This window comes from Oreochromis niloticus, linkage group LG3, assembly GCF_001858045.2.
Source record: "Oreochromis niloticus isolate F11D_XX linkage group LG3, O_niloticus_UMD_NMBU, whole genome shotgun sequence".
NCBI lineage: Eukaryota > Metazoa > Chordata > Actinopteri > Cichliformes > Cichlidae > Oreochromis > Oreochromis niloticus.
Genome location: NC_031967.2, coordinates 69,376,723 through 69,401,502, shown reverse-complemented (window position 1 = coordinate 69,401,502; position 24,780 = coordinate 69,376,723). Strand labels below are relative to the sequence as shown.

At 38.7% G+C, this 24,780-nt stretch overlaps 1 long non-coding RNA gene across 2 annotated transcripts; it reads right to left on the bottom strand.

Moving 5' to 3' along the window:
* Nucleotides 1-227: 227 nt before the first annotated feature.
* Nucleotides 228-13,888, bottom strand: LOC109201260 (uncharacterized). Of its 2 annotated transcripts, none has more exons than XR_002061279.1 (5): nt 13,780-13,888; nt 13,585-13,662; nt 13,405-13,443; nt 13,011-13,077; nt 228-539 (listed from the first exon to the last, which is right to left on the bottom strand). It is a non-coding gene; the product is annotated as an uncharacterized LOC109201260 (long non-coding RNA). The 2 variants fall into 2 exon arrangements; XR_002061280.2 differs by lacking the exon at nt 228-539 and adding an exon at nt 12,361-12,673.
* Between the last annotated feature and the right edge of the window lie 10,892 nt (nt 13,889-24,780).

The window sequence follows — 24,780 nt, the reverse complement described above, 5'->3', positions numbered from 1 at the left end:
CAGAAAAAGGGAAAAAAACAGTGTGTGAGATGTGAGAGCATTGTTTTGCTGATGATATGCTATGCTGCCTGTAAACTCCAAACCTGAACTGAGGAGAATAAAGTTGCCAAAGGAGAATGGAGTCATGTCTCTCTGAGGGTGCAACATAATGCACAATATAAAAGTATTTGGTGTTTGGGTCTAGACCAATAAAAAAGGTGACATGTGACAAAGACTCAGAGACCAACTTGATTTAATGCTTAAGAGTTTAATGATGAAGATAATAAGAACAGAAATGAACAGCTATTGCTATTAGAAGACACGGTCCAGTCCACTCCAGTTTGTGTCACTTGTTGCCAAATTCATTATGTAGCAGTACAGCGAAAGGAAATAAGTAAAGATCTAAGAGGGAAACTGATAGTTTAGGGTTGGATGAAATGATTTGCTTCTTTGTCTGATGGCCATGGCTTTTCATGGAAGACCAGGGATCATCTTCTTTTTCAGACCCAGACAAAATCGGTATCAGTGGTGACCGTACATATCATTCGTCCATCTCTTTCCTGTACACACATAAAAAAAGAAAATATTAGCTGAAACCATAAGACGTATACTGAGGGAAATATTCAGTATGGTGTATCAACAAAATAACCTGTATACTTTAACAGCACTATATAATTATGTATTTTACGTTAAAATGGAGACTATACAAATGAAAGAAACAGTGTATATGAATGAATGTATTGCATATGTATTCAGTACTCTTTGTCATTCCAAACAAATAACAGCATTTGAGAAAGTATGGATATTGTTATAAAAGAAAGAAAGAAAGAAAGAAAGAAAGAAAGAAAGAAAGAAAGTGGTAAATCAACATCAGTTTTAACCTGTATCCATAGCGAGTCAAAGCTCTGCGCCAAATCCCCCGCCATTTCTTCTCAACAAGATGCTCTTCTGAAGACAAGCAAATTACACTTGAGTAAACATGTATGACTTTTCTGTATCTGTAAAGACATTTTGTAATTTCTTTTACTTTTGCATGGTGTTATTTATTTTTTTATTCTATGGACACATAATGAATTTTTAATGTATATATTTAATTGAATATTCTGCCAAATTTAGTGTATAATTTTAGACCTATTTTTACATTGTAATTCATAATTTTGAAATAACACAACATTTGTACTACAAACCTTGCAGTACAAATGTTGTGTTGCTCTTCTGTTCAGCATGACAGAACTGTGATTACTTTTGGTGGGAGTTTATAAAATGTTGACCAACCTGGTGGCTTATCCTCTGCTCCACTGCTGCCCGATTTTTCTGGAATAAAAATTAAAAAGTTAAAATTATATTAAAATGTCAGACTTTGACTGTTAAATTTCCATTTATTATATTGCACTCTTGTTTTTATGAATACATACACACACATATACATACATTATGTATAATATACTTTAATACTCACGAGCAGTAATGATCAGAGGGACCATTACACAAAGAAGTGCAAACACAATCAGCAGCCTCATGGTGATCTTTAATATCTCTGTGAAAAACAGAAGACATCAAGACATCATTAAAAAATAGGATAGAACAGATTTTGTTGCAGACCTCCTGAAAAATATGTAGAATATTTGTAGAGTAGATTTCTTTTCAGCACCGACCGATAGCTTCAGCCGTCCAGTGAGAAGGTGCTAAACAGCAGTAAAATCAGTGCTTATATACTGTTTGTTTGACGCTTCAAAAATAGGAACTAACATTGAAAAAATTGGCACGTGTATCATGTGATTCATGCTGGACAGATTTTCACTGCATCTATTTATTTCTTCACCAAAATAATTTCCTCATACTGACTACTTCTCCTTTTTGCTGCCCACCTAACTTTAAACCAACTAGTTGACAAAGTGTCTCCACAGAGTATAACTACATGATATTTGATGTATTTAATTAGGATTTTATGTGTCTTTTAAGAAAAAATAATAATAAGCATCATATTAAAGGCATGATGCTTTGGTGTTCCCATTGAGAGGCTACAGAAAGTATCCAGGGAAAAGGACGTAGGGGCTTCTCTGTGTAGGCTGCTGCTCCCATGACCTGGCTCTGGATAAGCAGAAGAAAATGGATGAGTGGATGTCAGGTTAGGATCCCTGGGTTTTGGACCCTACTTCTGAGTTTTTGCGCATTGACCTTCTGGGTTGTGAAAATGTTTTATGTTTAGGTTTTGTTCCTTGTGTCTTTGGTGAACAGGGTTTTCAGGTCCTGGTCTTGTCGTTTGTTAGTACCATGTACGTATGTGGCCTGTTTAATGTTTTTTTTTTTTTGTTACTTTTAATTACTTTTTATGCTGATTCACCCCAGGAACACTCCTCATCACCTCTGTTGCAGTCTGCATCATCATCGCTGCCACCACTTCCAAATTCCTCAAAAGAGGAAGTTTTATGCCAGATAGCAAAATAGGCAGCCACACTATTTATTTAATATTCTGTACTTTATACCCTATTTAGATCCAGGTCACTGATGCTGTCTACCTTACCCCTTTTTTCTTGATTCAAAGACTGTATACTGTGGGTCTGAGCTGGCCTCCATAGAGACCAACCAGCCTCCTGTATTTCACATTTGGTTCAGCAAAAATCAGCTCACACAGCAACACTTGACTGTTAGTTTGTCATCAGTGTTATTTTCAGTCTCTTTAGAGTTTAAACTGTATGAATTAAAAGTGTAAAAGTTACATACCAGTGGTTTGAATCATATCTATTTAATAGACTCCACTTTGTTCATGTCAATGGAGAGTCCTGTTCAAACACAGAGGTTAATTATGGATTTCCACAGGGTTCTGTGTGAGTACCAATTCTGTTTACATTATACATGCTTCCCGCAGTATTATTAGTGGCACAGTTCACATTTTATTGCTATGTGGATCCTACTCATGTTTATTCAGAGGATTGAAAGACAGAATACATGTGTGTGTGTGAAGGAGTGGAAGGTACGACAGTGAAGATGCAAGGAGTAGAGGTAGTGATGGTAGATCAGTTTAAATGTATGAAGTGAACCATAGAGAGCAAGAAAGTCCAAAAGAGAGGTGAAGTGACAGCATAGGCAGGAAGTAGTAGGTGTACACGTGTGTTAGTTATGATTAGGTGAATATTAAGGTTTATAACCTAATGAGGCATGCTGTGGTGCCTGATTTAGAGATGTGGCTTTATTGTCATTTCAATCATGTCCAGTCGTATAGACACAGGAAAACAAGACAGCGTTGGTGTGATGATACATATAACAGACCAAATCAATCAATCCATTTATTTATAAGAACTTTAAAAACAACACAGGTCGACCAAAGTGCTGTACATAGTAAAAAAGTAAAAAGTGAAAAAACACACAAAGAACAAAACAAAAACTCAGTCACAATTAAAAGCACAATCAACACAGGAATACATAAAGTGCAAAAAAACTGCAAGAAACAGTCTGTGTGTGTGTGTGTGTGTGTGTGTGTGTGTGTGTGTGTGTGTGTGTGTGTGTGTGTGTCAGTCCAGTCACTGAGTGTTCAGGAGTCTGACAGCTTGGGGGAAGATACTGTTTCACAGTCTGGCAGTGAGGTCTGGGATAACCTCTTACCAGAAGACAGCAGGGAGACGAGTGTGTGTGGGGTTCTCCACAATGCTGGTGGCCTTTCAGATGTAGCGGGTGCAATAAGTGTCTGTGATGGAGGGAAGAGGAGGCTCCAATGATCTTCTTGGCTATAACTTTAATCTCAGCCAAACCAATTTACTCAGGAACAAAGAAAACACTAAAAAAAAGATAAATAACATGTATAAGTTATCTAAGTGACTTATATGCAGTGTTGGGCAAGTTACTTTGAAAAAGTAATTCAATTATAGTTACTAGTTACTTCTTCAAAAAAGTAACTGAGTTAGTAACTGAGTTACAATATTCTAAAAGTAATTAATTACTTGGAAAAGTAACTATTGCGTTACTTAATAAAAACCAAAAAACGTTTAACCCTCTGGGGTCCAGGGTATAATTGGCCATTTTTTTACTACTCTTGATTTTCTCTCCACATTTTACCTTTAAAAACTATTTACTTTGCCTTGTTTGGTATCATTCTTTTTAGCGCAACCTCACGTGCCTGAATTTACAGTTATGTTCTCATTTTGTCATACTGTATAACCAGAATTGATCTAAAATCAGACAAAAACCATAAAATCAGAGTAGAAAAAGTTATATTTTTACTGTAACAACCACAAACATCTTTAATGAATCATATTTCATAACTTCAAATGCAAATATTAATTGTCAATTTTAAAATCCTATGCACAAGTTTTGCAAACAACAAATTTATTTGCATCCATTTACCTTGATTTTTTAAATAACCATTTCAAACTATTTACAGAACAATCAGCTGTTCTTCAATAAGATGCCACACAAATTATTTGTGCCACTCCAAAAAAATACTTTATGTCCACTATAAAGGAGAACATCACAGCCTGATACCTGCAGGTCTGACAGCAGCAGGTGTATCACTGCTGTTTCTACCTGGAGACAGCAGTCGCCTCATTGTTCTGACACACAACACAAAACTATCCACAACACTACACACTAACTACACAAGACAACACATTAACTACACACTCCAAACATGCTAAACGTCACAAATCTCTCACATCTCAAATCTCACTCTCTCTCTTTTTCTGCTCTCTCTCTCTCTCTCTCTCTCTCTCGCCGTCACTCCTAAAACTTCCCCTGTTTTGTTTTGTTTTGTTGCTCATAAGCAGAGAGTGCTTGCTAGCGCTAACGTGGCGAAACTATTGAGGAAAAAACTTCGCGTATATTTTGTTTATGACTCTGGTTTTACGTGGCCTATCAACACAATTTAAAAACTGGTATATATCACCTTGTTGCTTTGTCTTTAAGTGGTCACGTGATTGACTTACCACGACTACTTTATTCTTCCTCAGTCAAACAGCAGCACTCGATTGTTTTGCCCCCTTAGCTCCAGGTGTTGTGCTAGACAGCGATCGTGATTGCCGTCCGCGGGAGCGCGCAGCTGCTTAAAGCTGTAGCGTCCAGATTACTTACAGCTACTTCCGTGCAGCTGATATAAGATGCGGTAAGCTGAACACAGCTTCAAGCATCTGTTTCTTGAAAAATAGTAACGGACCGCATTTCCTTGTTAGTAACTGTAACGGCGTTGTAACGATAGGAATAGTAATTAGTTAGATTACTCGTTACTGAAAAAAGTAACGCCGTTAGTAACGCCGTTATTCCCATCACTGTATATATGTCATGTTTAACCTGAGTAGTGAAGGACCGCAGAGGGTTTGAAAACAATGTGCCGGGAGTCCGTTGTTCTCACTGGCTCTTGTGCTAGTGCTCTAGCTCGAACTCCCAGTCTGCTATTGCGCTGGTGGGTAACAGACGTTTCCGAAAACATCAGAGCATTTTTGCAAATATGTGATGTCTTGATAAACTGAGCAGATATTTGAAGTTTACACAGCTACATTCACACTTGAAAATATCTTAAAAGTTCATTTTGTGACCCAGAAAGAGTAATATTAAAACTAAGTAGCTGCCAGCATTGGAAACTGGAATTGGCTGGGCCACGCTATGAATTCTGGGATAGGTTGGGCCAAGAAGGATAAACCCGACCCATCGTTCAAATCTGGGGAAATAAAGGACCCAATTGAAATAAAATTAAAATACCTGAACATTAGGCAAGATTAAATAGCTTCATATTACAGCCCGCAGCCCAGAAAGTACGGGGTACTTACAGTGTAATTGTTTCATTATTTCCTGTAAAAACCTGACTTGTTACCTGCAAATTGCACTTAAGTACAGGGTACATGTGCCTTAGTCACGCCATAACATGGACTGCGCCCATGAAAGTACAGGGTACTTGTGCCTTCTTCGCGGGTCATGTGAGGCAGAGCTTTTAGCTTTCAGGCCCATCTTGGATTTAGGAGACAGACACCATCTCTTCTTTTAAGATGCTTGTTTTCTGATGTGTTTTGAAATTCACAAGTCTTGTGACATAATGTATGACATTCAGTTTTGAACAATGGTTCAAAAGCTGTTACTTCTCCAAAATGTACCAGGGCTATTGGCTAACTGATGATAACCATGACAGGGAATTTATTTGCAAGTCAGGCTTAGTTATGGTGTTCTCGGTTATCTGTTTGTGTTGTATGGTTAACACAACATAAGGCAAAGGAAAGATCCACCAAGCATCAGACATCCATCGCCATTTTGTTCTGAGCGGTGGTCCAGTGTTGACTTCTTAAAAGATTATTAAAATGCCTGCAAGAATTATGTAGATTATACTAATATGGGACCACTCATAATTAGCTGATTTTTCTTTGAGTTTTGATTTGTCATTGTTTTATTACCTGTACAACACTAAAATAGAGGCAGACTTTTTTCAAAGTCTTTGTGGTTGGGTTGACACACTCTGAATTCACATTCTCTGCATTGACAAACTTTGACTTAGTAATATGGCTTACAGTCTTTAAGTTAACAGTCTTAGAAAAATGATTGTCTTTTACCGGTTCGGGAGGAGCAGAGTGAAAACAGTTCTCCCAGTCCAACTCCTCATCCAAAAAAGACATCCCAAAAGTTTCTGAGGTGAGTACGTAGGTTTTTTTAAAAAATGTTTTTGAGTTCGAGAGGAGCGTGGAAAAAAAACTCCCCAAAAAACCACACAGTCATTGTCACTCACCACCGTTGGTTGCTCAGTTGGGTCAGCGTGACGGCGGTGAGCGAGTGCCATGAAAACTTTATTGCCAATTCACCACACCACTTGCACAAAACTGTTGAATATTTTCAGGCAGCCTAAGTTTGCTTTGCAAGATGTTTCACAATATGAAAAAAACAAACAAACAAACAAACAAAAACTTCTAATTACATACAGATCCAATATGTGATTAAACAACTGAGGACATGTACATGTAAGATTTTAGAGATGGACTGATCCGATATTACGTATCAGTATCGGTCCGATACTGACCTAAATTACTGGATCGGATATCAGCGAGAAATAAAAAATGTAATCCGATCCATTAAATATCAAAAAAAACACCTCACAAAACTTGCGACACGGCGTAACTCGGCTCATAACCGTAGCATGTCGGAGCAGTGTGCGTCACGTGATAGAGCGGCTGTGTGTATTTGTAGCCTCGCTACCAAACCAGCATTTCATCTCTGAGGAAGTTATCCCAGAGAGAAGTAAAGCAAGTGTGTAAGTTCATCTCTGAATGTAGGTAAAGCATTCCTGCGTTAAGCTTAACAACCGATATATGGAGCAACTGCCTCTCTCTCTCCTGCTGCTACTTCAATCGTGAAACTGCTTAATGATCAGCTGATCGGCTTTTCTGTCGCGAGTCTGTCTCTCTTCTTTGTTTTTGGCCCACTTTGCACCAGAAAGAGGAAACCAGCGGCTGAACAACAGCAGCACCTTTAAGCTTGATAAGCTGCTGTTAGAATTTATTTAATATTACTTTCTAGACCAGGATCCTTTTCTACGTAGCTGACGGCTGGTAACTGTGCAGGGGCGGATCTAGCAAAGTTTAGCCAGGGGGGTCGATAGGGCATGAACAGGGAAAAGGGGGCGCAAAGACATACTTTTCTTTCTTATTCTCATTTAAAATGTCTAGCTTTTAATAAATAATTATCTGAATCTTACACCCAAAGTTTTAATCTGATGTAAAATGTATAGAAGTCCATTACTGTATATAGTAACTGTTAAGTCTAATATACCCTAGTAAGCTATAGTACTTTTTCCTTTGGGAAAGTACCATCTGTGAATTCTGCAATTCTGTTGAAGAAAGATGTTGAATCTATTTAATTATTCTTGAAAAATAATTTATTTCTGTGCATTTTTTTTCACCCTGCATCAAATTAAAGTTGATTACATCGATTAAGCATCATGAGGTGGAGGGTGGGGGGTGGTTCTCTATTTTTTTTTGCTGGGAGTTTGCAACCCTATTAGTTAGGTTGCTTAATATTTCTGCTAAGTACTCTTTAAAATACCAGAATAGGGAGGATGGAGTAGGTTTAAGTTTATTAGATTGATCAGTGTTGCTGAACTATGAAATATTTTGGGTGCAGTGTATTTTTTACATACAGGTATAACAGAATAGCTTTAGTGTTGTTGTTTATTTAAACTTGAGTATGAACTTATACAAAATGCAGCAAGATATTAAAAAAACAGTTTTATTGATTAAAAAATACACTATATCGGATTCATATCGGTATCGGCAGATATCCAAATTTATGATATCGGTATCGGTATCGGACATAAAAAAGTGGTATCGTGTCATACATAGTAAAAAAGTAGAAAAAACACAACCAACCGTTACAAGTAACGGCGTTACTAACGGCGTTACTTTTTTCAGTAACGAGTAATCTAACTAATTACTATTCCTATCGTTACAACGGCGTTACAGTTACTAACAAGGAAACGCGGTCCGTTACTATTTTTCAACAAACAGAGGGTTGAAGCTGTGTTCATCTTACCGCACCTTATATCAGTTGAAGTAGGGTCCTCAGGTCGGGTAGGCCGGAAGTAAACAGCCGTGGAATTGGACGGTCTAGCCTTCTGATTAACGTCACCGCTGTCTCGGTGGAGTTTAATAAACTCGGCCGTCTGCTCCTTGCTATCTAAAATATAACAGGACACTGGCGTAAATTCTCCACCATCTCACACTTCTGTTTAATCAGTTTTCTGTTTGATGTTTATTCAGCTGTGTGAAAACCACCCGGGGGATTAATAAAGTTTTATTTTATCTAATCTAATCTAATAATTTTAATCTCAGCCAAACCAATTTACTCACGAACAAATAAAACACTGAAAAAAGCCAAACAATAACATTTTTAGGTTGTCTAAGTGACTTATACAGGGAGTGCAGAATTATTAGGCAAATGAGTATTTTGTCCACATCATCCTCTTCATGCATGTTGTCTTACTCCAAGCTGTATAGGCTCGAATGCCTACTACCAATTAAGCATATTAGGTGATGTGCATCTCTGTAATGAGAAGGGGTGTGGTCTAATGACATCAACACCCTATATCAGGTGTGCATAATTATTAGGCAACTTCCTTTCCTTTGGCAAAATGGGTCAAAAGAAGGACTTGACAGGCTCAGAAAAGTCAAAAATAGTGAGATATCTTGCAGAGGGATGCAGCAGTCTTAAAATTGCAAAGCTTCTGAAGCGTGATCATCGAACAATCAAGCGGTTCATTCAAAATAGTCAGCAGGGTCGCAAGCAGAGATGGGCAGTAACACGTTACTGTAATCTGATTACTTTTTTCAAGTAACGAGTAATGTAAGGGATTACTATTGCAAAAACGATAATTAGATTACCGTTACTTTCACGTAGGAACGCTGCGTTACTGCGTTACTAAAACCGTGAGTTTTTTGCGAGAATGTCTCATGATAGTGACGTAAGCGAGTGCGACGTTTGTGACAACAGCTGTCTGCAGATCAGCAATGGATAATATATCAAGTATGGGAGAGAGTATGAGCGTGCAGCGTTTAAAGCATGGAAGTACTGACCTTACTTTGAGTTTGATTCCATAAAAAGTGACAAAAACATTAGTGTCCGTTGTGCGTGGGAAGAAAACTTTTTACAGCGAAAAAAACCCCCTAAACTTCCAAGCAAGCGCCGAGTGCGCTACGACGTAATGTGAAATTCATAGAGAAACTCGCGGATTCTTCCACTGACCGCCGCGGCACACCTGCACCAGGGTAAACCTCCGCCTACCCCAGTCCTGCTTTACAGGTGAAAATAGAGCAACAGGACCGCTAGTCTTTGATTTTATTTATTTTCTGCTGTGTTTTACTTGCATCTATTTGAAAGAGTGAGTGTAAACACAAAAAAATATTTTATTTTATGTGCTGGAATGTGCAGAAAATAGGTTTAAATGCTAAACAAATTTTTTCCAGTCAGAGAATGTTGCATATAATTAAGTTTTTGCTTGATGCATAAAGTTAAAAGATTTAAAGTTTAAAGTTTTAAAAAGAGACTTTTCCATTTGATTACATTTTGTATGATGGATTATGCAGAAAAAGTAGAATTGGGCTGAAAGATCTATCGCTTTATCACCTATTCAGGTTGTAAATCGTGTTTTTAAAAAGTAACTAAGTAACTAAGTAATTAATTACTTTTGAAAATAAGTAATCAGTAAAGTAACGGGATTACTTTTTGGGGGAAGTAATCAGTAATTAGTAACTGATTACTTTTTTCAAGTAACTTGACCAACACTGGTCGCAAGAAGCGTGTGGAAAAACCAAGGCGCAAAATAACTGCCCATGAACTGAGAAAAGTCAAGCGTGCAGCTGCCAAGATGCCACTTGCCACCAGTTTGGCCATATTTCAGAGCTGCAACATCACTGGAGTGCCCAAAAGCACAAGGTGTGCAATACTCAGAGACATGGCCAAGGTAAGAAAGGCTGAAAGACGACCACCACTGAACAAGACACACAAGCTGAAACGTCAAGACTGGGCCAAGAAATATCTCAAGACTGATTTTTCTAAGGTTTTATGGACTGATGAAATAAGAGTGAGTCTTGATGGGCCAGATGGATGGGCCCGTGGCTGGATTGGTAAAGGGCAGAGAGCTCCAGTCCGACTCAGACGCCAGCAAGGTGGAGGTGGAGTACTGGTTTGGGCTGGTATCATCAAAGATGAGCTTGTGGGGCCTTTTCGGGTTGAGGATGGAGTCAAGCTCAACTCCCAGTCCTACTGCCAGTTTCTGGAAGACACCTTCTTCAAGCAGTGGTACAGGAAGAAGTCTGCATCCTTCAAGAAAAACATGATTTTCATGCAGGACACTGCTCCATCACACGCGTCCAAGTACTCCACAGCGTGGCTGGCAAGAAAGGGTATAAAAGAAGAAAAACTAATGACATGGCCTCCTTGTTCACCTGATCTGAACCCCATTGAGAACCTGTGGTCCATCATCAAATGTGAGATTTACAAGGAGGGAAAACAGTACACCTCTCTGAACAGTGTCTGGGAGGCTGTGGTTGCTGCTGCACGCAATGTTGATGGTGAACAGATCAAAACACTGACAGAATCCATGGATGGCAGGCTTTTGAGTGTCCTTACAAAGAAAGGTGGCTATATTGGTCGCTGATTTGTTTTTGTTTGGTTTTTGAATGTCAGAAATGTATATTTGTGAATGTGGAGATGTTATATTGGTTTCACTGGTAAAAATAAATAATTGAAATGGGTATATATTTGTTTTTTGTTAAGTTGCCTAATAATTATGCACAGTAATAGTCACCTGCACACACAGATATCCCCCTAAAATAGCTAAAACTAAAAACAAACTAAAAACTACTTCCAAAAACATTCAGCTTTGATATTAATGTGTTTTTTAGGTTCATTGAGAACATGGTTGTTGTTCAATAATAAAATTATTCCTCAAAAATACAACTTGCCTAATAATTCTGCACTCCCTGTAAGTAGATGCCACCATTGTTGGAAACTGGAATTGGCTGGGCCGCTCTATGAATTCTGGGTGGGTTGGGCCAAGAAGGATAAACCCGACCCATCCTTCAAATCCCCAGTAATGAAGGACACATTTGCCAGCCGCATTTGGAGCAGCCTTCGAATTGGGACAGCCTTCGTCGCCTGGCTGTGATATAATCAGCCTTAAATTGCGGCCTTAAAAAGCATGCAGCCTATGAATAGGGACATACCTACTATGTGCAGTAAAGGATAAAACAAATGTGTGATGCTAATTATGAGGTATACAGCCTTAAAGATAAAAAAAATAAATTCCAACACTAGGGACTACAAAGGACAGGAGAAAAGGCAAAACATGGCATCATATTGTTTTTAAGCTGTGTCTACTCAATCAAAATGAACTGTTATAAATTCTTTATGGAAAAAAGTAATAAGAAGCAAAGGGGATCCCTATCTTTTTGTTTTTCTGTTCATTCTATTTAGTTTAATTAAATCATTGTACTTGTTGCGATCCAAAAGGGGTTATAAAACTTACATTTTCTGAATCTTTGTAAAAAAAAAAAATCTCTAAAGAGTATACCGATTTAATTGTGTTTTATTTTTGCACACATTTCCAGGTAATTATTGTAGCTTCAGGTAATTTTTGTAGTTCACTAGTTCCAGGAGGTCAGAGTTCAGACTTGTGATGTCATCAATAAGCGCAGAAAAAGGACAAAAAACAGTGTGTGAGATGTGAGAGCATTGTTTTGCTGATGATACGCTATGCTGCCTGTAAACTCCAAACCTGAACTGAGGAGAATAAAGTTGCCAAAGGAGAATGGAGTCATGTCTCTCTGAGGGTGCAACATAATGCACAATATAAATGTATTTGGTGTTTGGGTCTAGAACAATAAAAAAGGTGACATGTGACAAAGACTCAGAGACCAATTTGATTTAATGCTTAAGAGTTTAATGATGAAGATAATAAGAACAGAAATGAACAGCTATTGCTATTAGAAGACACGGTCCAGTCCACTCCAGTTTGTGTCACTTGTTGCCAAATTCATTATGTAGCAGTACAGCGAAAGGAAATAAGTAAAGATCTAAGAGGGAAACTGATAGTTTAGGGTTGGATGAAATGATTTGCTTCTTTGTCTGGTGGCCATGGCTTTTCATGGAAGACCAGGGATCATCTTCTTTTTCAGACCCAGACAAAATCGGTATCAGTGGTGACCGTACATATCATTCGTCCACCTTTTTCCTGTACACACATAAAAAAAGAAAATATTAGCTGAAACCATAAGACGTATACTGAGGGAAATATTCAGTATGGTGTATCAACAAAATAACCTGCATGCTTTAACAGCACTATATAATTATGTATTTTACGTTAAAATGGAGACTATAGAAATGAAAGAAACAGTGTATATGAATGAATGCATTGCATATGTATTCAGTACTCTTTGTCATTCCAAACAAATAACAGCATTTGAGAAAGTATGGGTATTGTTATAAAAGAAAGAAAGAAAGAAAGAAAGAAAGAAAGAAAGAAAGAAAGAAAGAAAGACAGAAAGTGGTAAATCAACATCAGTTTTTACCTGTATCCAAAGACACTAAAAGCTCTGCGCCAAAGCCCCCGGCTTCTCTTGTCAACAAGATGCTCTTCTGAAGACAAGCAAATTACACTTGAGCAAACATGTATGACTTTTCTGTATCTGTAAAGACATTTTGTAATTTCTTTTACTTTTGCATGGTGTTATTTATTTTTTTATTCTATGGACACATAATGAATTTTTAATGTATATATTTAATTGAATATTCTGCCAAATTTAGTGTATAATTTTAGACCTATTTTTACATTGTAATTCATAATTTTGAAATAACACAACATTTGTACTACAAAATTTGCAGTACAAATGTTGTGTTGCTCTTCTGTTCAGCATGACAGAACTGTGATTACTTTTGGTGGGAGTTTATAAAATGTTGACCAACCTGGTGGCTTATCCTCTGCTCCACTGCTGCCCGATTTTTCTGGAATAAAAATTAAAAAGTTAAAATTATATTAAAACGTCAGACTTTGACTGTTAAATTTCCATTTATTATATTGCACTCTTGTTTTTATGAATACATACATACACACACATATTATGTACAATAAACTTTAATACTCACGAGCAGTAATGATCAGAGGGACCATTACACAAAGAAGTGCAAACACAATCAGCAGCCTCATGGTGATCTTTAATATCTCTGTGAAAAACAGAAGACATCAAGACATCATTAAAAATAGGATAGAACAGATTTTGTTGCAGACCTTCTGGAGAATATGTAGAATATTTGTAGAGTAGATTTCATTTCAGCACCGACCGATAGCTTCAGCCGTCCAGTGAGAAGGTGCTAAACAGCAGTAAAATCAGTGCTTATATACTGTTTGTTTGACGCTTCAAAAATAGGAACTAACACTGAAAAAACTGGCACGTGTATCATGTGATTCATGCTGGCCAGATTTTCACTGCATCTATTTATTTCTTCACCAAAATAATTTCCTCATACTGACTACTTCTCCTTTCGGCTGCCCACCTAACTTTAAACCGACTAGTTGACAAAGTGTCTCCACAGAGTATAACTACATGATATTTGATGTATTTAATTAGGATTTTATGTGTCTTTTAAGAAAAAATAATAATAAGCATCATATTAAAGGCATGATGGCTTAGTGTTCCTATTGAGAGGCTACAGAAAGTATCCAGGGAAAAGGACGTAGGGGCTTCTCTGTGTAGGCTGCTGCTCCCATGACCTGGCTCTGGATAAGCAGAAGAAAATGGATGAGTGGATGTCAGGTTAGGATCCCTGGGTTTTGGACCCTACTTCTGAGTTTTTGCGCATTGACCTTCTGGGTTGTGAAAATGTTTTATGTTTAGGTTTTGTTCCTTGTGTCTTTGGTGAACAGGGTTTTCAGGTCCTGGTCTTGTCGTTTGTTAGTACCATGTACGTATGTGGCCTGTTTAATGTTTTTTTTTTTTTTGTTACTTTTAATTACTTTTTATGCTGATTCACCCCAGGAACACTCCTCATCACCTCTGTTGCAGTCTGCATCATCATCACTCCCACCACTTCCAAATTCCTCAAAAGAGGAAGTTTTATGCCCGATAGCAAAATAGGCAGCCACACTATTTATTTAATATTCTGTACTTTATACCCTATTTAGTTCCAGGTCACTGATGCTGTCTACCTTACCCCTTTTTTCTTGATTCAAAGACTGTATACTGTGGGTCTGAGCTGGCCTCCATAGAGACCAACCAGCCTCCTGTATTTCACATTTGGTTCAGCAAAAATCAGCTCACACAGCAACACTTGACTGTTAGTTTGGCATCAGTGTTATTTTCAGTCTCTTTAGAGTTTAAACTGTATGAATTAAAAGTGTAAAAGTTACATACCAGTGGTTTGAATCATATCTATTTAATAGACTCCACTTTGTTCATGTCAATGGAGAGTCCTGTTCAAACACAGAGGTTAATTATGGATTTCCACAGGGTTCTGTGTAAGTACCAATTCTGTTTACATTATACATGCTTCCCGCAGTATTATTAGAGGCACAGTTCACATTTTATTGCTATGTGGATCCTACCCATGTTTATGCAGAGGATTGAAAGACAGAATACATGTGTGTGTGTGAAGGAGTGGAAGGTACGACAGTGAAGATGCAAGGAGTAGAGGTAGTGATGGTAGATCAGTTTAAATGTATGAAGTGAACCATACAGAGCAAGACAGTCCAAAAGAGAGGTGAAGTGACAGCATAGGCAGGAAGTAGTAGGTGTACACATGTGTTAGTTATGATTAGGTAAATATTATAACCTAATGAGGCATGCTGTGGTGCCTGATTTAGAGATGTGGCTTTATTGTCATTTCAATCATATCCAGTCGTATAGACACAGGGAAGCAAGACAGCGTTGGTGTGGTGATACATATAACAGACCAAATCAATCAATCCATTTATTTAAAAGAACTTTAAAAACAACACAGGTCGACCAAAGTGCTGTACATAGTAAAAAAGTAAAAAGTGAAAAAACACACAAAGAACAAAACAAAAACTCAGTCACAATTAAAAGCACAATCAACACAGGAATACATAAAGTGCAAAAAAACTGCAAGAAACAGTCTGTGTGTGTGTGTGTGTGTGTGTGTGTGTGTGTGTGTGTGTGTCAGTCCAGTCACTGAGTGTTCAGGACTCTGACATTTTGGGAGAAGATACTGTTTCACAGTCTGGCAGTGAGGTCTGGGATAACCTCTTACCAGAAGACAGCAGGGAGACGAGTGTGTGTGGGGTTCTCCACAATGCTGGTGGCCTTTCAGATGTAGCGGGTGCAATAAGTGTCTGTGATGGAGGGAAGATGTTGAAAGATTTTATTATGTTTATGTTTAGAAGTACATTTCATTTAAGGTTTTCTAGATGTGTTTGCTCTTTTTCCTAGAGAAGTTATGTTGTGCAAGCCTTGTGTGCTTTCCAGAGCTCTCTGACTTTCACACCCACATCCTGGGAGCATGGGAGAGGTCACACCTTGTCTTATTGTTTATTGCCATTTATGCTTAGAAATGTTTACTCATATATGCTTAGAAGTATATAATCATTTGTAGATTGAAAGAATGTCTTATCCCAGGAGGTCTGTAACAACTCTGTGTAGCATGAAGAGGGGAGTGCGTTCACTCCTCCTCAGAGTGTTCTGGCATAGATCACACGTCTCCTAGGAGAGGTCGTATCTTCTCTTGCTGATATATGGTATAGCAAACATACGTATATCTGTTTGAGTCTAAGAGCCTTTTGTTTAGATGGACCGCTAGACTCCTGGCACCAGCTTTGGGGAGTCTTCACGGGATCATATCTCACTCCATACACACACACACACACACACAAGGTATACGTCATATGTTAATGGAACTATGCATATTCATGTAACCACAATAAAAGAGCAGTGTTACGGGAGGGCGGACGAGAGCAACTGAGGTCAAGCGAAGGAACGGCGCCTGTCCCGTTCTCTCCCGTGCACATTAATTTGTAAAACCTGTCTGAGTGTCACTTATTCCAATCTGAGTTGCATTACAGGAAAACTCCTGACAGAAGAGGAGGCTCCGATGATCTTCTCGGCTATAACTTTAATCTCAGCCAAACCAATTTACTCAGGAACAAAGAAAACACTAAAAAAAAAAGATAAATAACATGTATAAGTTATCTAAGTGACTTATATGCAGTGTTGGGCAAGTTACTTTGAAAAAGTAATTCAATTATAGTTACTAGTTACTTCTTCAAAAAAGTAACTGAGTTACAATATTCTAAAAGTAATTAATTACTTGGAAAAGTAACTATTGCGTTACTTAATAAAAACCAAAAAACGTTTAACCCTCTGGGGTCCAGGGTATAATTGGCCATTTTTTTACTACTCTTGATTTTCCCTCCACATTTTACCTTTAAAAACTATTTACTTTGCCTTGTTTGGTATCATTCTTTTTAGCGCAACCTCGCGTGCCTGAATGTACAGTTTTGTTTTCATTTTGTCATACTGTATAACCAGAATTGATCTAAAATCAGACAAAAACCATAAAATCAGAGTAGAAAAAGTTATATTTTTACTGTAACAACCACAAACATCTTTAATGAATCATATTTCATAACTTCAAATGCAAATATTAATTGTCAATTTTAAAATCCTATGCACAAGTTTTGCAAACAACAAATTTATTTGCATCCATTTACCTTGATTTTTTAAATAACCATTTCAAACTATTTACAGAACAATCAGCTGTTCTTCAATAAGATGCCACACAAATTATTTGTGCCACTCCAAAAAAATACTTTATGTCCACTATAAAGGAGAACATCACAGCCTGATACCTGCAGGTCTGACAGCAGCAGGTGTATCACTGCTGTTTCTACCTGGAGACAGCAGTCGCCTCATTGTTCTGACACACAACACAAAACTATCCACAACACTACACACTAACTACACAAGACAACACACTAACTACACACTCCAAACATGCTAAACGTCACAAATCTCACATCTCAAATCTCACTCGCTCTCTCTCTTTTTCTGCTCTCTCTCTCTCTCTCTCTCGCCGTCACTCCTAAAACTTCCCCTGGTTTGTTTTGTTTTTTTGCTCATAAGCAGAGAGTGCTTGCTAGCGCTAACGTGGCGAAACTATTGAGGAAAAAACTCCGCGTATATTTTGTTTATGACTCTGGTTTTACGTGGCCTATCAACACAATTTAAAAACTGGTATATATCACCTTGTTGCTTTGTCTTTAAGTGGTCACGTGATTGACTTACCACGACTACTTTATTCTTCCTCAGTCAAACAGCAGCACTCGATTGTTTTGCCCCCTGAGCTCCAGGTGTTGTGCTAGACAGCGATCGTGATTACCGTCCGCGGGAGCGCGCAGCTGCTTAAAGCTGTAGCGTCCAGATTACTTACAGCTACTTCCGTGCAACTGATATAAGACAAGCGGTAAGCTGAACACAGCTTCAAGCATCTGTTTCTTGAAAAATAGTAACGGACCGCGTTTCCTTGTTAGTAACAGTAACGGCGTTGTAACGATAGGAATAGTAATTAGTTAAATTACTCGTTATTGAAAAAAGTAACGCCGTTACTTGTAACGCCGTTATTCCCATCACTGCTTATATGTCATGTTTAACCTGAGTAGTGAAGGACCGCAGGGGGTTTGAAAACAATGTGCCGAGAGTCCGTTGTTCTCACTGGGTCTTGTGCTAGTGCTCTAGCTCGAACTCCCAGTCTGCTATCGAGCTGGTGGGTAACAGACGTTTCCGAAAACATCAGAGCACTTTTTCAAATATGTGATGTCTTGATAAACTGAGCAGATATTTGAAGTTTACACAGCTACATTCACACTTGAAAATATCTTAAAAGTTCATTTTGTGACCCAGAAAGAGTAATATTAAAACTAAGTAGCTGCCAGCATTGGAAACTGGAATTGGCTGGGCCACGCTATGAATTCTGGGATAGGTTGGGCCAAGAAGGATAAACCCGACCCATCGTTCAAATCTGGGGAAATAAAGGACCCAATTGAAATAAAATTAAAATACCTGAACATTAGGCAAGATTAAATAGCTTCATATTACAGCCCACAGCCCAGAAAGTACGGGGTACACTGTTACAGTTTTTCTCAGTCGCTTTGGTGCGTTTCTCAGAACACCATCAACATTTGCACAGCAGTTAGTGCATTTCCCAAAACAATTAGTGCAAACTGCAAAACCTAGTGGATAGCCTGCAAAAGCACGTCACATGCACAGAATTGATTATCCATACCGCAAAAGCAAGTATCCATGTCAATGAAACTGCCAGTGCCATCAAAATGAAAAGTCTTGACACCATATGTATGAACAAGATAGTCAAATGGCATTGTCATGTTTCCACAATGACAGTTTATAATTTCAGTGTTTCCCATTGCAAAAACAATTGGTGACACCTGAAAATGCTGACGACAGCACTATGGCCTACCTGTACAGCCATCTGAAATGTGCAGTGAAGTCACTGTAGATGTTATGGGAGTCTTGGGAGTAACTGAGACACTGAATACTTACGTTTCACATTTCCATTGTGTAGAAGTGTTTGTAATCCTACAGAATTGTGCAAAAGAAAAATATGCTACAGTCACTTGTTCACTGTAGAATACATGTAAACATAAAATCACCCATTTGGTAGAGCTGTGCACCAATGTGAACAATAAACAGCACATGTAACAGTACAGTAAATCATTCTGGCACATCCAGACGTTCCTGTCTGTCTGGCCACATATTTTCATCTACATCACAACAGATGTTATCCCTCGCAATGCAGCGAGGAAAGTATCTCCTGGAGTGGCGAATCCATCCTCTGCAGGACCCTGCTGTGATGTCGTCACATGCTGCATCCATGGCTGCTAGCAGGGCATGTGATAACTAGTTCAACAATTTTGTGTGTGATGACTCAAGCAATGGATGTATGACTATTAGTTTTATTGGGAACGACTATTCAGCATCCATAGGTATGATTACTTTTGACTGACATGACATAAGCAAATGGAAATGTCAGGAAGCAGCAGGGAAATGTATGGAAGCAACTGATTCATGTCCAAGATCATTTGCAGTTTGTTCAGAGAGGGGAGAAATTGCTACTATGATGTGCACAAATGACTGAGTGTTGTGGAGGTTGAACTAATAGTTATGAGAATTTCAATTCTGATCTGAGAAACGCACCAAAGCGACTGAGAAAAACTGTAACCTTTGCTGTATTTTTCACAGTAAAATACCACAAAATGCCCAGTAACTTACCTGAAAACATTTCTACAGTTAATTACTGTAATTTGCTATGCATTATGGGTATATTAAGGTTATTTACAGTAACTTACTGTATTTTTTAAAATTGCGGTAGTAGTTATACCTACCGTTAACACATTAGCAGTAGTGCTACTGTATTATGTGATTTGAATGGTTCATCATACTGTTTGTGTATTTTTACTCTTTCAGTGGTTGGTTGCAATAGTGCATTACATTTTAACTCTTTCACTGCTAACCATTTCCAGATTTTCCTCCAACCTATGCCATTTGTCAGTATGATACCAGTGAAAGTATTATAGTTTTGACTTTTTAGGGGACTTGCCTGTGTGTAAGGTTCAAGAATTCTGATCATCTAATCTGCTGCATGCAGTTGTATGCACATGCACAGCTGCTGCAAATGTGTGCTTGCCACTGCTTTGCCATAGAGATCAATTCAAGTGACAGCTGCTCCTGGGGAGAGGGAAAAGAATGCAGAAAGGCCTCCTTGTAGGGAAATTTTATAAAGCAAGGTTCTCCAAATCTCTCCCAAAATTCTGTGTTTTCTTAATTGACTTCCATTCATATGTAAAGACTATAAGGTTAACTACAAATTAAAAAAGCAGAATTCACATTGCTGCATCTCCATCACTTATCTCTGATTAACCCTGAACAAGATTCACACTTCCTTTTTTTAATTTTTTTACTTCCCACTATTCTGTTGTTGGATTTCACTTAGGCTGTTGCTGCTGTCTGTTTTTGTGTAATTTTGTACTTGTGACAAGTAGTGAATAAAGTTATTTAAAAAAGACGCAGAAAGGCGAACTTCAGTCAGTGGAGAATATTGTAATAATTTGGCGGAGGCTTCTCAGTCGAGCAGCAGTGGCGTGCACAGACATTTTGGGGGGCAAGTGCTCCAGGGGGAAAAAAGGGCACTTTTTGCATAGGTGGAAAACCTTTTCTTTTTATAATAAAAAAATCGCACAGGTTAAATGCAATTTGACTTTTATTTCAAAACATTCTCTAAAAATCAAAAATCACACCACAAAAAGATAAAATCTGTATCCAACTCTAAACTATATACATACATATTCTCAAGTGTCCATTAAATGGAGTGTACTGCTCTAAAGAAGCATCCTTCTTGGTGCCATGTCTTTGTAGATGTTGATGACCTCGTTGTAATTGATCTCCACATCTTTCTCAATGGCCAACAAGAGGAGATCAGACAACCTTTCTTCTCCACACAAACTTCTTAGTTTATTTTTGATTATTTTTAGCTTTGAAAAGGATCTTTCAACTGTCGCAGTTGTCACTGGTAGTGTTGCGTAGATCTGAATCATTTTGACAAAGGCAGGAAAGATCAGCTGGCCATTGTTTTCCCTCAGTATCAGAAATATTTCTCTGAGGTCTTTTGAACTAAAGCTGGAGTGGAAGACCTTTAATTCTGTTTTGAGCTGGTCCTCATCTTCTCCATAGAATTCACAGAGGATGTGGACAGCTTCAATGGCTTCTGGGTTTGGTGGGCCTACCCAGTTAGCATGCACAGTTAAGGGCTGGAAGGACTGAATGATTCTGGCCGTTGGGCTTCCAGTATTGTCCCCTTTGAACCTCCTGTTCAGTTCCCCAGTCATGATGTCCAGAAAGGTGAAATATACACCACTCTTGAAATATGCCTCCACTGACTCAAACTGAGCACCTACTTGAGACACTGTGGTGCTGTGTTGGAAACGCACTGGAACTTTCCGCTTTCTCTCCTGACCAGGCACCACGGTAGGTACTGGAATGTTGAAACTCTCTGCCTTCTCTGATGCACATCTAAATATCTCTCCAAATTTCTCCTCAGACCTCATGGTTTGCAATGTGTGAAGCACACCATCAATTACCTTGTAGGCAGTGGAATGGTCCAAGCCTTCTTCCTGCAGAGAATCTGATGCCAAAGCAGTGACTTCGAATACTGGTGTGGTGATTTCCATGCAGAGAATGAACATAAAATTAATGGCATTTCTGTACATCTGAGCATCACCTTGGGCCAGGTTAGGTGGGTCACTGTCACTGATGTCATCAAGGAGCATCAAAATGGCTTTCAAATTTCTCTGAAGTGCCTTCAGTGCTTTTTCCCTGCAAGCCCATCGAGTATCTGACAGCTGCTGGAGCTCCATAACACGTTGTCCAGGAAAGAGAGACTCCTGAAATTTGACCAAGGCAGCATGACGCTTTGGGGAGCCTGAGCAAAAGGCATACAATTTCTCCACCAAGATGAAAAATGTCACAAAATGCTTGCTGGACTTTGATGCCTCCACTAGTACCAAATTGAGGCAATGGGCTTTGCAGTGCACATAGAGGGCCTTCTCATTGTGTGCACGGATTCTAGCTTGGAGACCTTTATACATGCCACTCATGTTGGCTGCTCCATCATAGCCTTGACCATACATGTTCTTCATCTCTAGGCCATTCTTTTGCAGAAGCAAGAACACTGTATTCTCCAGCTCCTGGCCTGTAGTTGTATCAACATTGCACACTTCGATGAATCTCTCCTTTATTTGCATATGATGAAAATATCGCACAACAAATGACACTTGCTCTTTGTGTGAAACATCAGAGGTTTCATCAAGTAGAATGGAATACATTTCAGCCTCTTTTATTTCACGTTGTATCTCCTTCCTGATGTAAGTTCCTAGTGCTGCAATGATGTCATTTTGACTTCTGTTGGAAAGCAGTGACACCTGGGGCCTTGTCTTGGTGGCTTTAACTGTGGCAATTTTTTCCAAATGCATTTTCAGCACACTATCGTAGCGGGAAAATACATTGACTAATTCACGAAAATTGCCACGGTTATCACTGGACTCACTCTCATCATGACCTCGGAATGCTTGTCCCTGACATGCAAGATACACTGTTAGGTCAATTAATCTTGTCAGGATTTCTTTGTTTGTCTGCCTCTCTCGCTCTCTAACTTCCACCCCTTTTACGTCTGAAACATCAAATGCAGACTGAAGGGCCTTTTTCTGGAAATTGATCCATCTAACCATGCTTGTCATGTGCATCTCTGCGCTGGAGTGTTGTTTGATTTTTTCAAGAGCAATACTCCACTTTCTGATGCCATCAGTTGTCCAGGCTGTTCTGCTTTTATATTTTTCATCCGAGAGGAAAAGCCGACAACTAAAACAATGCATTGAATTAGCAGTGGGTGAGTATTCCAGCCACACATTAGCAGAAAACCACTGTTTCTGGAATGATCTCCCCTCAGTTTTTGGGTAAGGTATATCAGGCTGACATGGGCCCACATTGCAGCACATTGAAACGTATCTGTCATTGCGCTTTATTTTAAATGTATGGATGTGTGTTGGATCTGTTGGGTATTGTAAAGCTGCTAACTTTGACATTATGTGATCGATCTGTTCTTCCTCATTGTGGTCTTCAGAGAGCACTACATCAGTGTCTGTAGGCCTAACTGAACCTGTTGCTGCATTGGTCGCGGCTTCATCTGTTTCTATATCTCCCTCTTCTGCTATGCTGGTAGATGGCATAGAGCTGCTTCCCCTGCTGTGACTGACTACAATGGAACAATAATAATAATAGTAGTATTATTATTTATCATAATAATAAGCTTAAACAGATAGTTTTAATAATAACCCATACTGCAAGTCTTGTAACATAGAAATAACTTTCGTAGGTACAAAATAATAGTTAGCTCAATGCCTGCTGATTAAGTTCATTAAAAACTAAGTGTGAACAGCTTTTAAGATTTTTCAATAGAATTAACTGCAAGGAGCAGGTTACATTAAAACATTAAAATAGAACCTGACTCTGCCCTTGACTCTGACCTTTCATCTTCATTTTCCTTTGCTTTCATCCAGGAGAGCAGAGAACTGCTTCCCTGGGCTGCCTGTTGTAGATCCCTTTCTTTCTCCTTTCTCAGCCTCTCTTTCCTAGGCATTATGCTTGCTGAAATTAGTAAATAAATAGACCAAAATGTATGAGAACGAATAAGACTGACTGTGGTCATTACAAGAACAGGGCAGAATGGTCGTTTTCACAGGCAATTGGGAACTGCCTATTTTTCCTTTAGCAAATTAATGTGTTAATGTTGCCAATATGTTACACCAAAAAAAATTAACATGTCTAACCAGTGCTTCTCAAAACTTTTAACATGCACCACCCCCAACACCGTACCCTTCAAACTACCAATAACAACGTCACTGTTCTGTCACAATCAGGTCACAACACAGTGCGTAAATGTCTGCGAGCATCGCTGAGTCAGTAACAACCAGTTAGGCTAAAGACTGCATCTTTAGACAGTTGGACGGTGTTCTAACTTTCTCACAGGAGACACCTACTAAAGACAGTCAAAGACATTAATTTCAATCTTACCAAAGTAGGACAGTAGTTGACGTTAGTTATGGAAAGGCTAATCCACAAAAACGGAGAAACGTCCATAATTCTATTATTCATAATCATGTCAAGGTTTTAGGTTTTTCTGCAGTTCCATCTCTAAAAAGTGTGATGTCTTCCCGTCACTGACTTCAGTTTGAAAACTTTGTATTTATTCACAGATTTCCGTGAGATCATCCTAAAATTTGTAACGAAAAATGGGCTCAAAAGAGCCCTCTGCCTAATGGCATGTAGCCTATAGCATAACGTGATATTTTCAATAGTGTATGCAAAAAGGTCGGAATTGATGGAGAGTGGGGTTGCCTAAATGGTTTAGGTTACATTTTAAATGTGTCGTTTTTTTGTTTATCCATATGGATGGATGGAGGGGGCAAGCTGGCAAAGTTTGTCATGTGCAGTTTCTGACAGGCTACTTCACAACAAAACAATTGCAGGTTGGTCTTAGAGGGCAAACAGAATAATTTCACTCGATTCATGGGTTACCTGACTGGTTGGGAAGGGAAAGAGCTGCCCTGTTGTCCGCCGTGGCTCCCAGTCGCTATAGTTAGCCTACTATGCCTACTCCAAGTAGTCCTATGTCATGCCGCTGCTACACGCCTCACAACAAATGAACTGCAAGCGTGTTCACGTGACACGGTGACAGTGAAAAAGCGACAGGGTTCGGGTGTCT